The following is a 12833-nucleotide window of genomic DNA, read 5'->3' on the forward strand; positions in this document are numbered from 1 at the left end:
TGCAAACCTCATCCCTGGCTGTCTCAACCCCCCGAGGGGTTTGCAGTTAAAAGGGGCTGGGGGTGGGTGAGAGGGTCTAAAGGTGGGTGGAAGGGTGGAAGGAAGCGGCGTCAGTCAACTTCCTCGGCTGCGGTGGCTGAAGCAGTCGAGTGTGCACCCGGCTGGGCAGCCCTCCCCTGGGCCGGGAAAGGGCGGAGCTGGGCGTCGCCGTCCGGGTTGTCCCCTCCTCCCGGCCGCTCTCGGGTGCAGAGCCCTCGGCGGTCCGGGCGGCTCGGAAGGAGCTCTCCCGGAGCCGGAGTCGGGAGTAAGGCTGGCGGAGCTGGGCTGCAGGAGCTCGGCCGCGCTTGGTGTTCGTAAGTCTCGGTTGTAGGTGGGGGGCGGGCAGGGTGCGGGTCTCCACTGAGATGCTGGGGAGCCTCTGCCAGAGCCGGGAGGCGGGGATGTCAGGACCTCGCCATAGAGAAGCGCCTGACCCGACCTACAGGGAGGATGTAGACCCGCTTTGCCAGGTGCCCCAAACGTAAGGGCCTGGGCTGGGACCCGATGTTAGAGTTTTATTATCGGTTTTTAGAATGCAGAGCAGACAGTCCGGACTGTGGAGTTGGGGAGCTGCAGAACCCTGAAGGGCTGGGGCTAGGGAATCCGGACTGCGATGGTGAGAAGCTTGGGGAGCGGGGGTTTGGAGTTGATGTCACGACCGTGAATTGTGGGTGTCTGAGCCCAGAGAACAGGAGAGGAAGGATGCAAAGGAGGGGTAGTCCTGTGCGCATTCTTGGGGCGCCCTCCACAGGGCAGAGGGGAACGGAATCCCGGAGGGGAATGCCGAGCAGAGGAAGAACAGGGCGGAAGGGGGTGCCCGAGAGGGGAACCCCCGGAAAGAGTAAGGTGAGAGAGGGATGAGCTCCTCCTTAAGGAAGATGGAACGATGGGATGGAACGGGATTCTCCAAGGAGACACCGAGAGAGAGTTGTGCTGAAAGCTGTAGGTTGCTGATTTAGGGGCTATGGTGGACCGAGGAATGGGAAAGCACAAAGGATCGGAGGTGGCCGGCGGGACTGTACTGGGAGGATCTCAGCCATGAAACACCTCAAGAGGGTATTTATTCCCTTGAGAGCAGATTGAGGAACCTAAGACAGGACAAGTGGGGACCCAGCATTCGCGAGTCCAGGAGTGTTGGGGTGGAAGGGTGATCAAAATTGTCAGGAGCAAGAGGCAGCCAACTGTCTCAACTTTTTGAGTAGTTGTAGGTACCCAGTGATACTAGAAAGACCCTTGGTCCCGCTGAGCACTTTGTCTTGCTTACGTTGCACCTCATATTTCTGACTTGGGTTAGAAATTGCTTTCCTTTTGGGGATGCGACGAGAAGAGACTATGGTGAAACGAATAGTCACGGAGTGAGATTTCCGATACACATGGGCTATCCACCTTGTCTGCTTTGTGCAGAGCTCATGATGTAGGTGTGTGTAGCGCGTTGTCATCTATAGGTGCTATTTGTTCTTGACCAGCGAGAGACAGCTTCCGAGGGAGGTCAACAGGCACACAGAATTCCACAGGCAAACTTTAGCGTTCGAGTGTCCCGTAGTCCGTGTTTGTATGAGTGAAGGTTCGGTCTCCCGCAGCTAGTAGGAAGTTACCTTTACAGAAGGCACCATCTACAATTCCCCTGTTAAGGTTATTCATGATCTGCTCCCATCTCTGGGCTGTCCCAACCTTGTACTGGTCTATCCTCTGAGATCAGAGGGTAGGAGTCTACATGCATATCTAAAAAACATGACCTAAGCATGCCCTGTTCTCTTTTGTTTATCTTGGGTGTACAAGTCGTTTCATTTAGTTAAATTAATGTTGAACATCTTGTTGACCTGCCATATATTTGTGGCTGATTATTTGTGGTGAGTAGTTTATTTGGGTGTGACAACAGATTCATAGTTTTTCTCTGTGATTTCTTTGCGTTGGAAGGTACTTGGGTTTGGGAAAGAATATCTTTGCTTCTAGGCTGTGAGGACAGGTTCATCCTCTGGCATATACTGAGATGGCCACTCCCGAAGAAAGTTGAGGGTTTTTGTTTTGTTTTGCTTTTTAACTTTTTTTTTTTTTGACAAGGTCTCATTCAGCCCAGTTTTGGTCTCAAACTTAACTATGTAGCTAATCCTTCTGCCTCCATGTCCCAAGTATTGGGATTAGAAGTATGTGTCAACACACTTAGAAGTTTAGGATATATATATATATATATAATGCAGGGGATTAAATACTGAGCCTAGCACATGCTAAGCAAGTACTCCATCTCTGACTACAGCCCCAACCCCCTAGAGCTATTTGGAAGCTAACATTTGGTAGGTGTGTTTTTTGGTTTGTTTTGAGACAGGGTCTTTTGTGTATTTCTGGCTGGCCAGGAATTCAGGACGCAGACCAGGCTGGCCTTGAATTTATAAAAACCCACCTGCTTCTGTCTCCCTAGTACTGGGACTGTGTGCCACCCTGGGTAGCCCAGTGTGGTTTTTGTTGTTGTTGTTGTTTTGTTGTTGAGGATGTTAGTGTTGCTTTTTAAATTTTCTTTTGCTTTTGTTTTCATGTTTCCTTTTTCTTTCAGGAAAGGGAAAGCTTTAAGAACTATGCAAATGTACAGGAAAAGCACGTTTTCTTTGCAAAACACTATTATCTGAGCGGAACGCACTTTGCTTCGCAGAGCGCGTCCATAGACCTTCTTGAACGGCCTGACCATTCAAGATCTGCAATATCATTATTGCAAGCAGTGTATTTGCTCATTTTGACATAAAGCCAGCCGATGCTTTCATTTTTTAAGCCGAGCATTAAAATAAATATGTCTGTATGGATGCATTCAGATGCGTATTTCTCCCCTTTCAAAAGCATTCCCTTGGCAAGCTGGGTACTCAATGGAGTGATGCTGTCATTGCTGAGAATCGTCCCAGAGTGCCTGCCTTGGACCTGCCTTCAGATTCTGCAGCACATTTTTCTGCTTGCCCCCGGTGCCTGCAAACCTGCAGTTGGCAGAGTCCAAGGCAGAATGAGGCCAGCCTGAGCTTCTGGAGAACTGGGGTTATAACATAAAGTATGAAAACAGTGACAATTCCCTTGAAGGTTTTAGCAATTCAAAGGAGGGCTTCCCGTAAACATGCAGCTTTTTCTTTCTTTCTTTCTTTTTTTTTTTTAAATCAGCGCTTACCCAGAAGCTGCAGACTTAGGACAGCAACAAACACCCAGAGATAATCAACTTAGAAGCAAGGAGGAGCAACCTAGGGAAGCCGCAGAGTGGTGCTTCTCAACCTTCCTAAGGCTGGGACCCTTCGACAGAGCTCCTAGCGTTGTGTTGTGACCCCAACCATAAAATCACTTCGCTGCTGCTGTGTAACTGTAATTCTGCCGCTGTTATGACTCGCAACGTAAATATCTGATATACAGGATGTCTGATAAGTGACACCCCCCAGTGGGGTCCAGACCCACAGGTTGAGAACCACTGCTTTGGAAGGTTTTTTGTTTGTTTGTTTGTTTGTTTGTTTTGTTTTTTTGTTTTTGTTTTGTTTTGTTTTGTTTTTGTCTACTTGGCCCAATTGATTTGGGTTTGTGAAAGGACAGAATGGCAGGACTGGAACTATATTGCAGGATAAAGCTGCTCCCCTCGTGGTAGTAAGTAATGGGGGGGGCAGGGCCTGGCCTTTTAAAGGGATTCCCCCATTAACTGTTTCCCCACCATCTCCCAATACTGCAGGGCAAACATTCTAGAAGGAAGCCACTGGGAGACATTTAGGTCCAAATTAGCCAGATGTGGTAGCACATGCCTTTAGTCCTATCATCAGGGAAGTGGAAACACATGTATCTCTATTAGTTTGAGGGTAGCCTGATCTCTATAGCGAGCTCAAGCCAGACTACATAGGGAGGCCATCTCAACAACAACAACAGCAACAACAAAACCCAAATCAATACGAGTACTACCTTCATTTGGGTATCTCGAGTATGTACAGAAAAAAATTAGCTTAGAGATATCACTTAATTAGTATACTTTATAATGTATTAGGGCATGTGAAAAAAAAAGTCTCTTTTCACCTTGGTGCTCTTTTCAGTTTGCTGGGCAGTTCTTTGCAAGCAGCAAAATAAGAGACTGATTTTCTCACCACCCCCACCACCCCCCCAAGGTACCCAGAAAGCCATACTTACCCATACTTAGGCCCAGAGCTTGAGTTTTGAGTTTGACTTTTAACTTTGTCTAGAGGCAAATGGAAGAGAGTGGTTTCTGACAAGGCATTTAGCATTAGGATTCCAGAGCACACAGTGAATGCAGTGGCCAACAAACAGACCATAGATCCTCTTTCTCCTTCGCTTTCACACCACCACAGCTCAACTCCGAGCTAGGCGTGTTCTTAGACATGTTGTTTCTCCTCTTTGGACCTCAGTTGCTACTATATAATTTAAATTTCCAGTGACATCTATTTTGAAATGATTAAAAATGAGAATCGTAATAGGTATGGACTGTATGCATTTGTGAGGAAAATTAAATATGATTGGGCATAAACAATTCTGAATTTTCTGCCTGACACAGAATACTAAGAATAAGTGCTCAGTGGAGACTGGCTATATTTGTTAGTAAAATTGTTTATTAGTAGGTGTGTATTAAAACTCTTTTGACTTCATGTGAAAATCTATCATTTCCTAGACAATGATATGCTTTTTAGCTGAGCTTTGTAACTTAATATGTGAATGAGAAAGATTTATTTTTATCATCCTAACATCTTTGGGCTTTGTTTGTTTGTTTGTTTGTTTGTTTTAACTTTTTTAATCATGGGGTTTAAAAGCAACCACAGTTACTTCACTTTTAATTTAGATGTCTTTAATGTGAACTTTCCTGTTAGGGGTATATATTACAGCTTACAATAGTAAGTGAAAATTTAAAGGAAAAAGTAATTTTCATTTTATTTATTTATTTATTTATTTATTTATTTATTTATTTATTTATTTATTTGGTGTTTCAAGACAGGGTTTCTCTGTATAGCCCTGGCTGTCCTGGATCACTCTGTAGACCAGACTGGCCTCAAACTCAGAAATCTGCCTGCCTCTGCCTCCCAAGTGCTGGGATTAAAGGCATATGCCACCACTGCCTGGCTAGGAAAAAATAATTTAAAAGTCTTTTCTGTAGCTCTTTTCTCCTACCCTGATTCAATAAAAATCCTCTCTCTTCTTCCCTCCTTCTCTCTCTCCCTCCCTTCTTCCCTCTCTCTCTCTCTCTCTCTCTCTCTCTCTTCTTTCCAATGAAATACATATAGTTTGCTTAGCATATTTTGAAATGACTAGCCGAGAACTCACTGTGTAGGTGTGAATGACTTTGCACTTCTGACCCGCCTTTCTCCACCATGAATTCTGGAACTACAGGTACCTGCTGTCCCAGTGCCTTTTTCATGTGGTGCTGGGGATTATGCCAGGGCCCTCCTGAAAGCTGTGCAAGTGCTCTACCAACCAGCAGTGGCCCTAGTCCTGAGAGGCATGCTTATGATGAACATTCCTCTTTATTGAAATGTGAGTTCACGATGCTTTCTTTTTAATGACCAGGAAGAACAGCTTGTCATTCAGTCCTCAGCTGTTTTGTAAATGTTGACATTACATTTCTCTGTGAGCATTACTATCCCGGTATAAACTAGGAAGGTGGTATAATAATTTTACAAAACTTTAATCAGATGATTATCATATTTTATGAAATGTTCAGTGTTCGATGACAGCTAGGTTGGAAAGCAGCAAGTGCAGGAGTTTAAAGAGCCGTGAGACATGGTCTTTGCTTCTCCAGAATTCCTATGTGTGCTTTCTAGCTGTCTTGAGAATATGTACCAGCAAAGTTTTTCTCTCTTGTAATTACTTGTTGTGCCAAGAATTAATGTGACTTTCACTGAATGTTCTTGCATCAGCTCGGCTACTTTTCTTGTTGTTGAGGCAAAAATAAATAAATAAATAAATAAATCTAATAAAAGCAGTGTAAGGAAGGCTTATTTGGCTCACAGTTTGAGAGAACAGTCCACCAAGGGAATTAGCACGGTGGGGAGAGCCCGGTATGCCGTTGCTCAGCTCACTTCCTCTATTTTCCTCTTCAGTCAGTCTAGAACCCCAGTGCGTGACAATACCCAACCCATAGGGTGAGTCTTGGTTATAGGCATTTCTCCTAGGTGATTCCAAAGGAAGGAAGGCCATCACAATTCCCCTGCCTCCAGCTCCGTTTCTTGAAGAAAGCTAAACAGGTAGATTTCTCATGAGTCATCTAGTTAAGAGGTCATTTAGCTCTTCAAGGATTAGCTCTCACTACAGGTTTAGCTGCCCAGAGGGGAGATGATATTAAAGCATCCAAGGGCAGGTGTGGTGGTGCACACCTATTGGTGCACCCTAACATGCAGGAGATAGAGACAAAAGAATTGTAAAGTCTATACTAGCCTGAGCTACTCTGGGGAGACCCTGACGTGGGAGGTAGGGCACATTCTGGAAAAGGCATGGTGCTTCATAGACAGGGATGTAAATAAGAGAGGCTTTTCAGCCTAAAGCTAGAAACCACTGGGGCTGTGGCTTTGATTCTTCTCCTCAATAGACACGCCTGGGAGTGCCCCAGCTTCACGGCCAACCCTCCTTTGAGAAACTCTGGGTAGGGCCTAGGTATCAGATTTTTAGAATGCTTCTCAGATGATTCTGAAAGTCAAGGGCCACTACCTTGTGAAATTAATAACCTGGGCAGGGGCTTGGGTGAAGGGTGTGTGTGTGTGTGTGTGTGTGTGTGTGTGTGTGTGTGTGTGTGTGTAAGAGGGCCTGAGTTGTGGTGGTTTATGTCTCAACATTTGGGAAGCTGAAGTCAGAAGATCTCAATATGAATTCCAGGCTGTGTGGGCTACCCAGTGAGTTTTTGCTTTAAACAAAACAGAAACAAAAACAGAAACAGAAACGTTTAAAAAAAAGGAGGAGGAGAAGGAGGAAAAAGAAGAAGAAGAGGAGAAGAAGAAGGAGGAGGAGGGGAAGGAGGAGGAGGAAGAAGAGGAGGAGGAGGAGGGGAAGGAGGAGGAGGAAAAGGAGGAGGAGGAAGAGGAAGAGGGAGGAAGAGGAGAAGGAAGAAGAGGAGGAGGAGAAGGGGAAGGAAGAGAAGGAGAGGAGGAGGAGGAGGAGGAAGAGGAGGAGGAAAACAAAATAGAATAGACAGGGGTGGAGAGATGGGTCTGTTGCTAAGGTACCCATTGTGGAATGATGAAGGCTTGCATTAATTCCCAGAATCTGTGGGAAATGGTGGCAAGGTGGTCTCTGTTAACCGAGTACTGGGTGGTGAGAGTGGGAGAATCATGGAGCTAAGTGGATCCCTGCAGCTCATTGGCTAGCCAGCCTAACCAATCTGTGAGCTCTAAATTCTACTGAGAGACCTTGTCTCAAGAAAGGAGATGCCTGAAGCGAATGAACTCTGGCTTCCATATGTACATTGGCGTGCATATACACATACACCCACACGGACACGTATACACACACACACACACACACACACACACACACCTATTAAAAGTATTGCTTCATTCGGGCTTTTGTTTTAGTGACAGAAGAATGCGAGCTTGGAGTCAGGGAAACGTTGCTTCAGAGCCTTACAGGACTTATTTTGCATCAATAACTTCACCTTATTTACTATTTCCGCGTGTGCATCAGTCAAACAGTTTCAAGCCTTCTCCAATACAGCTTTGCTTCAACCTGTGTGGCATGGACAACAACACTATCACAGTGATTCTAACAATTTTTAACTGTATTTATTCATTTATTGGGAGGAGGGGCAATGCATGCCATGGCGCATGTGTTGAAGTCAGGTGACAGTGACTGAGGCGAGTCGGTGCTCCTTACACAACGCCTGTCTAGGGGATTGAACTCAGGTTCTCCGGTGTGGAGCGAGGCTTGGTGGAAAGGGTTTTTACCTTCTGAACATCTCACTGGCTCCTAATTTTTCTCCCCAACGTAGGTCTGATGATCATAATAAATTTGTCAAAATAACAATAATTAGGGGGGGAAGGTCACAGAGACCCTGCTGCAGGACTGCCTGCCATATCTTTGTACCTCTTTTGACTAAACAGATCCTACAAGGAAGGAGACTGCTAGCAGAGGGCTAGTTAGCTTCCTCGCTGTTAAATAATTGCCCATGGCTGAGCACCAACTAGTGTCCGGCGGTGATTTTATATCATTTCACTTCATTCTCAAGACAGCCCTGTCACATGGGAAGTGTTATCAACGGTTCCGTTTCATAGACAAAGAGTCTGAGATCAGAGTCTGTGACTTATCTAAAAGGCAGCTCAGATGGAAGTCTGAGCCATGCTCTCTGAAGCCTCTATAATCCTGTGTTAATGTGTCTCTAACCTCTAGACTCCTCAGCAAGTAGGAGGGAAAATGTCCTGAGGACCTGTGGCTTTTTTAAATTACTGAATTGTACTATAAGTGGCTGGGGCCTGCTGTTCTCTACTGACTTGAAAAAAGCAGAGCCCTCCACTACTCAGGCTATTGTTGCTCTTACTGGTTTTTCAAGTCAGGGCTTCTATGTGTAGCCTTGGCTGTCCTGGAACTTGAGCGGTAGATATGGCTGGCCTGGTGTTTCTGTGTGTAAGTGCAACTGTGTGAGTGTCAATGCATGCATGGGGACGTCAGACAGCACCTTTCTGTAGTCAGGTCTCACCTTCCGCCTTGCTGAGGTAGTCTCTCTTGTTATGGGGAGGCTGAGTCCTGCACTCCAGGCTGGCTGGCCCAGGAGCTCCCAAAGAAATTCTCTGGTTTCTCTATATAAGTTCTCCGCCTCGCTCTAGGGAGGCTCAGGTTACAGGTACTTGCCACCACACTTGTCTGTGGATTCCAGGGATTAAATTTAGATCTTCTGGCTGTTCTTTGAGCCGTTTGCCAGCCCTGATGTGAGATTTTTGATGGACTTCCCAGTGGTCTGGAGACCACAGGAAAACTTACTCATTCCCTCACTCATTCGTCAAATTTAAAGGGCCTGCCAAGGGCCAGGGTCTACAGTAAACACTGTGGATCAAATAATGAGCAGAAATTCAATCTCTGCTTCTCTAGAGGCTACAGTGTAGGGATCACTTTGTAACAACACTGTCCTTCAGAGTCAAGTGGAGAAAATACATTTTGGGGCTCCCTGTCCTCCTTTTCCCATCTCTCCCCTTCTTTCTGGTCCCCTTTTCCCCCTCCCCCAACCCCCAAATAGTTTCTTCTTTGTCTTTAATATATCATGGTTTGTGCACAGAGAGCTAAGACTGCCAGTAAAAAGTGGGGCAGTAGTTATTTACCTATTGAGAAGTTTACAATAGCTTACTTAAATGTCCTATTACCTTACATTCCATTAAAAAGGACTCTTCCCCAAAGATGAAGGAACTGCTCTCTGTAACAAGGTAAGCAAGTTGGACAGTCAGGTTGGGGTAAGCCTTTTGAGATAAAAGACGACATTTCTTTCTTCTGTGCCTAGTGGGGCACCATAAGCTTGCAGAACATCGACAGGGCTAACAGACTCCATTAGTTTACTACCAACAATGCTGTGATGAAATAGCTGACGGAAAGAAGAGGAGCACGGGGATTGTTCAGTAGGTCTCATGCTTGCTGAGGAAGACGCATGAAGACCCGAGGAGTTCAGATCCCGGGAACCCACATCAAAGCCAGATGTCGCACTGTGTATCTCTAACCCTAGTGCTGGGAGGTAGGTGGTTAGAGACTTGCAGATTGCTGGGGTCTTGCTCACTAGCTGAAACATTGAGCTCCAGGTCCAAAAGTAAGACGAGGGGGGAATAGAAGATGGTGCTCCATATTGACTTCTGGGTTTCTGCAAGTTCGTACACAGGTGTGTGCACCCACACACATGTGCACACATACACAAGCACACATACACTCACACACATACACGGGCACATACCTATATTCATCTTTCCTCCAGCTCCCACACAATTAGGAAAATAAAAAGGAAGAAAGAGTTTATCTTTAGAGGTACAGCCAGTCCATCATGCCCAGGAAGCCTGGCATCAGGAGCATGGGGCAGCCAGTCACACTGCATCTGCAGTCAAGCGGCAGAGAAAGGGAGATAAAGGAAAGGTGGGGGCTCAGCTTGCTTTCTGCTACCCCCCCCCTTTTATTGGCTCTGGGATGGCCATGGGGTGGTTATGTCCATTTCAGGGTAGGGTAGTTAGGTGAACCCTTTGGAACCACCGTCATAGGCGGGTCCAGAGGTGCAGCTCTCTCTCTCCAGTGGCTCTGAAGTCAAGTTAACAATAAAGATTAAACGATTGCAGACTAACTGGTTTTTCTATGTGAGGAGGATTCAATACCGTATCAGAGCAGTAGTCACTGAGTGAATAAATTAGTAGTAATCATGATTTTAATACACAACAGGTATAATAATCATTCGGATTTTAAGAAGAGCTAACCCAAATGACCATGATGTAGCTCCCAGTCTAGGCAAGCTGATTGCTGGTTTTAATCAGCCCCTGCCTCCCAAGGGCTTTGTGAAGCTGAGGAGCCCAGAGTGAGGGTTACTGATTTAAGAGGCTTTTTTGGTTGTTGCTCTTGAAATACAGCTAGCAGCAGAGGTGACATTAGCCCTTCTCAGCTAATGTCAAAAATTAAAAACGGAAAAAGTAGGAAAACAGATCCTGTATCCACAAGTAAGACATCAATGTCTTAAAAGAGTGTACTTGGCCCATCTATTAGAATCTACTCTTTTTAGTCCAAGAGAATATCCATGAGGGCTGAAGGAGGAGCCAGAGAAACTGGAGGAAGGCTGTGCCTCCTCAAACTGACTGCGGAGGGAAGGGGAATTCATATACATCCTCTGCCTACGGTCAATGGCTCTGTGGGGGAATGAAGCCTTTTATTGGGAAAAGCTGTCTTCGTGTTTTGTTGTGAACTTGTTCATGATAGCGTTGAAGAAACTCTAAGCAGAGGGTAATGTGAAATCGAAAATGGAAGGCAAGGCTACACAAATTACCAAATTTATGTTCTGCAAAATGACTCTGGTGCAGAAATCCCACCTTGCCTTCCTAGTTCTGCACCTAAGCAAAGCAACGGCGTGTACAGTGTTCTCTTGAGCTGCCAGGAAAGGGGAGTTCATTTTCTGTATGGGCTAAGACTGAGGCTACGGTAGTAAAATGCCATGCAGTCAAATTCCAGAGGGCGATGAATGCTGGGTAGCCTTTCTGGAAGGTTTGGTTCATCAGGTCTCTGCACAGAGGTGTGGATTCATTCAGGAAATGCTATTGGTATTTCTCAGGTTGCACCCCCACCTCCCCTAATTCACAGGGCTCCTGACCTCCTCTCCTTCCTCCCCTTTTCTGTATAATCTACATCCTCACCCCCAACTTTCAATCTTCCCCATCCTCTCAACTATCTGGAACCACAAGCCTGTGCCACCAGGCCCAGCCTCACTGATGGTTTTCTGTTTCATCTGGGATGTTAATAGTTTTAGATCTCTGAAGCTAAAGAGTCACTCCTACACAGAGGTAGCAGAAGATAAGGGAAATCTGTACTGTTGAGGTATAAATGGCATCAGGCAGCAAAGGTGAGCTTCAGGCAAGAAATTCCAGTTCATCTACAGGGGTTTTGACCACTTAATAGGTACCTAACAGTGAGCTAGACACAGTAAGCGACAATATGATTTAAGAAACACATCCCTCTGTGTGTCTGTCCCTGTCTCTCTGTCTGTCTGTCTCTCTCTTATACACACACACACACACACACACACACACACACAAAACCCAATGCATACATGTATGTACGCATGCACACCAGGAGCCTGTAAGATGCAAGGACTCCAGTTTTTCCTCATGAATGAAAAAAGGAAACATTAGACTTAAGCACCGTGTGTTGGGCTGTGAGGCTGTGGTAGAAGATTCTGTGCCATGCCGTTAAGGCAAAGGCAACTTCAGTGTGATCTCTGTGCTCAGAATCTAGTGCAGGAAAAACAGCCCCAGAAAGGTAGCATTTGGATGGAGAGCGGGTTTTGTTGTTCTTGATGATGCGACAGCTTCAGGGATAGTACAGAAGGCAGAAATGAAGGGCGTGCACGCTGCAGGCCTGAAGCAGGCCTTGGTTTCCATGTCCTCTATAACGCTCCATGTGTTGCATGCTTACTCTATGGGTTTACAAGTTAGTGCTCAGCTACATGAGACTTCACAAAACCAGGCTGAAGATCTAAATTCTCTTCTGCAGTTGAGTGGAGAAAGGAAAGGGAAAGGAAGCTGTTCATTAAAAATTATTGTTTGGGACCTGGTGAGATGGCTTGGTAGGTAAAAGTGCTGTGCAAATCAGACAGATCTAGGTGTGATCCCCAGTGGAAAGAGAAAACCGACAATTGAAAGTTGTCCTCCGACCTCCGCAGGAGCATCATGGCATGCATAAGCACATGCTTACACACACGGAATTCACATAAGCACATACACACTAATAATAAATAAAATCAAAACTTAAGAATGCATATAATGCTCAAGGCTGGAGTGGCACTGTAATGCCAGCACTTAGGAGTGAGACTCAAGAGGAACAGGAATCCAAGGTCATCTACTAAACAGCAAATTTAAGGTTACAAGAGGTTCCTTCTCAAAAGCAAAACAAACGAACCGATACATAGTTCCGGGTTCTAGTGATTCAGAGAGGAGGAAGACGCATACCAGCCTGCAATGCGTTTTTGAAGAGGAGTGTGATTTTGGGAAGTCAGGATTGCTATACAGAAAGATAAACGAAGACAAAAGAAGAAGGAGTGATTACTGGTAAGAGTAAGATAAAGATTTTTCAGTATGCCTCAGCTTCTTAGAGAAGCAAAGACCTCTAAAATTTTTGCTAAGGGTGCTCCAGTC

The 12833-nt window shown here is 45.6% G+C and overlaps 1 protein-coding gene across 1 annotated transcript in view; it reads left to right on the forward strand.

The window, feature by feature from the left end:
* The first annotated feature begins 210 nt into the window (after nt 1-210).
* Nucleotides 211-12833, forward strand: part of Paqr8 (progestin and adipoQ receptor family member 8) — a 47731-nt gene continuing 35108 nt past the window's right edge. The window contains exon 1 of the mRNA XM_031366976.1: nt 211-353. The gene's annotated coding sequence lies outside the window, so the exon portion shown is untranslated. The remainder of the gene's footprint in view (nt 354-12833) is intronic.

The sequence above is a fragment of the Mastomys coucha genome, unplaced genomic scaffold (assembly GCF_008632895.1).
Source record: "Mastomys coucha isolate ucsf_1 unplaced genomic scaffold, UCSF_Mcou_1 pScaffold14, whole genome shotgun sequence".
Classification (NCBI taxonomy): Eukaryota; Metazoa; Chordata; class Mammalia; order Rodentia; family Muridae; genus Mastomys; species Mastomys coucha.